This window comes from Hakea prostrata, chromosome 2 (genome assembly GCF_041222555.1).
Source record: "Hakea prostrata isolate BN-2017 chromosome 2, UWA_Hpros_2, whole genome shotgun sequence".
Classification (NCBI taxonomy): domain Eukaryota; kingdom Viridiplantae; phylum Streptophyta; class Magnoliopsida; order Proteales; family Proteaceae; genus Hakea; species Hakea prostrata.
In genome coordinates, this window is record NC_142601.1 from 31,544,669 (window position 1) to 31,549,235 (window position 4,567).

Below are 4,567 nucleotides of genomic sequence, written 5' to 3' on the forward strand. Positions count from 1 at the left end.
ATTAACCACTTTCCACTGCTACTGAGGGAGTGACTTCTGATCGCTCTCTCTCTTTTGAGAATTACCTTTATATATACTTGATACCTTAATTTTCCGCACTTTGATTTGATTATCTTTTCTTATCCATTTTGATCTAGTCATTACTTGCTCAAAACATTGATTATATTGTTCGTGATTATGTTATCGTGTATGTGGGAGGCATGGCCGCTCGATCCTTGATCCTCGGGCAGTGAATCACATTCCCGGGTATGCCAAATAGCTTACCGGCTGAGTGGATTTGCAAATTCGATAGAGGTATTGACTACTTTTCCTCTTAATATAGTTCTTCGTAAGCCTGATTTGTCTGGAAGAATGGTAGCATGGTCGGTCGAGCTTGGCGAATACCAAGTAAGTTTCAAGCCTCGAACGGCAATCAAGGCCCAAGAATTACCAGATTTCGTGGTAGAAACCACTGCACCGACCGAGGAAGTAGCCGAACCCAATATTCCAACCATGTGGGAGGTATACGTAGACGGATCGAGCAATAAACAAGCAGCTGGGGCTGGGATTCTTCTGAAAAGCCCGGCGGGATTCATTATTCACTATGCTTTGAGGTTCACATTCAAAGCAAGAAACAACGAGGTAGAATATGAGGCCTTGATAGCTGGACTCCGTCTGTCAAAGGCACTAGCAATAGCAGAGGTAACTATATTCAGTGACTCACAGCTTATTGTCAATCAAGTGCAAGGGGAGTATGGCATCAAGGAGCCTCAATTACAGAAATATCAAGAAATTGTGCAAGCGTTGTAGAAGGAATTCAAGAATCTGAAAGTATGTCAGATTCCAAGAAAAGAAAATGCAATGGCAGATGAGCTCTCGAAACTAGCTAATGCCAAAGAAAAGACTCTAGACCCTTCAGTCTACATTGAAGAATTAGCATTCCCAAGCAGTCAGAAAAAGGAGATATCCTATATTGAAATTAAACGATGCTGGATGGACCCGATCGTGGAATTTCTCAGAGATGATAATCTACCAGAAGATCAAAAGGAAGCAAAAGCAATCAAGGTACGGGCGTTAAGGTTTTTAATGCAGAATGGAAGGCTGTAGAGAAGATCTTATGCTAGACCCCTCTTGAGATGTTTGGGTTCCGAAGGATCAAAATTAGCGTTGGAAAAAGTTCATGAAGGAATTTGTGGGGCGCATATGGGCAGTCGAGCTCTGGCCCACAAAATCTTAAGGCTCGGTTTGTATTGGCCGAAGCTCCAAGAGGAGGCAATGGAATATGTTCATTGCTGTAGCAATCACCAAATCCATGCCACAGTATCAAAAAGGCCAGCTGAAACCCTAACATCAATTCTAGACCCCATCCCCTTTGCTATGTGGGGAATTGATATTATGGGAAAATTCACCAAGACTGCGGGCAGAAGAGAATATCTCATCGTGGCAATTGATTACTTCACCAATTGGGTAGAAGCTAATGCTTTGGCAACCATCACTGAAAAGAGGGTGGAGAAGTTCATGTTGGAATCTATATCTATAGGTTTGGAATGCCAAAAATCCTCATAACCGACCATGGTACACAATTTGACAACCCACAGTTCGAGCAGTTCTGCAACACTTACCTGATTGAATATCGAATGTCATCAGTAGCATACCCACAGAGCAACGAGCAAGTGGAGGTTACCAACCGAACGCTACTCGATGGAATAAAGAAAAGACTCGAGTCTGACAAAGCCTTATGGGTTGAAGAATTGCACAATGTTCTGTGGGCCTATCGAACTACAGTTTGGACTCCCACCGGAGAAACTCCATTTAAATTGGCTTATGGATCTGAAGCATTAGATCCCGTCAAAGTAATGGCTGGGACACTTCGGGAAAGAGAATTCAAAGAAAAAGCAAACGAACAAGGATTGCTAGATAGCCTCGAACTACTAGATGAAGTTCGGACAAAAGCAGTTGCCCGAACCCAACATTATCAGCGAAGGATAGCGTCACACTATAATTCCCAAGTAAAGTGTCGGCAATACTGAGCGGGAGATCTTTACAACATCAAAAAGTTCTCAAGAAAAATACAGGTGAGGTAACAAGTGTTGAGGTCAAATCTTCGTTTGGTCGAAAAACACCAAATTCTAAGTATCATCATCAGTGATTGAGAAGAGTTCCGTAAACTTTCCTTTTTTGGAACAGAATCGGGGAGAAATACAAAAGCAGCTTTCTCAAAAGCAACACAAAGTCAAGAAGAAAAATTGAAGCGGCTCCCATATGTTGAAACAGAGTCGGGAGGACATAGGTGGATTGCTGGCCATGGAGACATAGGTCCTCTCATCATTTGACTGGCCCCTCTCATCCTCGATGATTACGAAGAGTTCCATAAGCTCCCACCTACAGGACAAAATCCTCAGCAATTCCATACTCTTCATCCAGCTTTTTCTGAAGAAGCCTGGCCTTTAGTCAAACCTGCATTCGAGGCAAGCTCTTCATAGCTGAATCCTCTAAGGGGGGACAAAGGAGGAAAGTCATCAAGATAATGCATTATATCCAGATCTGGAATGGGTCGGTCCACCACATCCTTAGCCCAAGCAGGAAGAGGAAGTCGCAACCTTTCAAACACTTCGGGATGATAGCTTGTACAATGAGGAGCCATGTTGAAATAAGGATTCCTCCTTAAGATCAACTCCCATACCTCATTCTCACCGTCCTGATAAGCCTGCGAGTTATAAGTGTTCAACATACCAACAAATGGCTTACTATGCAAGTATTTGAAGATGCAAGCTCTGCGAACGTCAATCGAAAGAGTTTCGGGCTAAGGAGTAACAGCTTGCCTCTGAGGCGTAGGCGTAGGAGCTTTAGCTTCAGACCCCTTCAGCTCTCCCAAAAGCATCTCAACTTCCTGCTCCAGCTTTCGGATTCTCTCCCTAGCACCATCCAAATCCGAATGAAATCTCCCGATTTCAGAATTCTTCACTCGGCCAACTTCCCAAAGCCTGTCCCAAAGATGAGCAAGCTCAGCATCTTTGGCTTTGGATTCTTCCCGAAGCTGGGAAAGATCATTATTTAAGCTACTAAGCCTAAAAGCTTATTCCACCTGCTTGTGGAAGTTATCAGCAAGGCTCCTACAATACTGCAAGAGTTAGTCGGGAGTAGAAAATTTTCAGAGAAAGAAAAATGATGGAGAGATACTTACAGCACAAATGACCTTATAAAGGCCTTGTCTGGAATAGCATTGAAGGCTCTGTTCACAGCAGGCATCTGCACAAAAGTGCACCATTCTAGCGCCTTTTCAAAATCGTCTGTCACCAAGTCATACCTCTTCAACGACTAGGAAGGCCTGTACACTTCATCATCTAACCGAGGATGCTTTCTTTTGGAAACAGCACCCTCGGCCTCTTGGAAAACCTCCTCCACTATCAGAGGAGGAACCTCCACAGGTTGTGGAAGGTTGGTGGAAGATGCCAATGAGGCACCAGCTGGAGTTTTAGAAGCCCGAACGATAACAGAAGGAATCACATCTTCCTTGGTGGACCGAACGGTCTCCATCATGGAAGAAGATGCCAACGAGGCATCAGCAAAGGCTGTGGGAATCTGAGCTTTAGGAGAATCACCAACAGAAACCTCTTCATGCTGAACAACCTTTTTCACCACTGGAGTAGTCTTCTTAGAAAATTTTGCCTTAACAGCATCCATGTTAACTTTTGGAGGCACTGCAAGGAAAGACAAACGTCGCTAGTTACAAGAGGTCAGCCAACAACAACAACAACACAAAAAAAAAAAAAACCTAGATGTCTGAAGTTCAGATATCAGAAAAGGAGTTTCCAGCAAAGAGCTTCCGGAATGAATAACCCCCAAGTATACTACTTTGGACTTATTCAGGGAGGAGAAGCCAACGAACCAGACAGAAAAAGAATGAGAAAACTTACTTGTTCAAGTTCTGTTCAGGGTATCGTCAGAGGATAGGAATGCAAAAACAACAAAGGATGAAGACAAGTTTCGCTAATTGACAAAGGCGAAGAGAAAGTAATCAAACAAACAACTGCTCTTGCAAAGGATGAAAGCAAGTTTGAAGCACACTTGAGGGGTTTAAATAGCCCTAGGGGGTGATGCGACGATTTAAAGCTAGTACGAATCAAGGGTCAAGGACGAGGGACGATTCGAATTTCGAAAAACAAATCCAAGATCAACGGTCAAGAGATAACGACATTTCAAATTCAAAACTTAAGAGCTAAGTTCGTCCCAAGCCTCCACATGGAGCAATGTGCACCTGATACGAGAATGCGTAGAAAAAAAACCAACCGTCGCACCAGTATTAAATGAAAAGAATATTTTCAATTTCTTGGGAAGGACAACTTATACACAAATACGACGAAACGTTTGAGTTTCATCGTAAAGTGGGTGCAACTTGGAGAAAAAAGCTTCAAGTAAGTTACAGGGGATTCGGATTGAACCGAATCAACTCAGAGGCAGGGGTGTATCCTAAGGTTCCCGAACGTCAGCTTCGACCAAGGTACAAGGTTATTTCAGAGCAAGCCTAGTTCATTTCCGAACGTGATTCTGAAAGAACGAAAGGAGAATATTCTCTAAGTATGAAGAA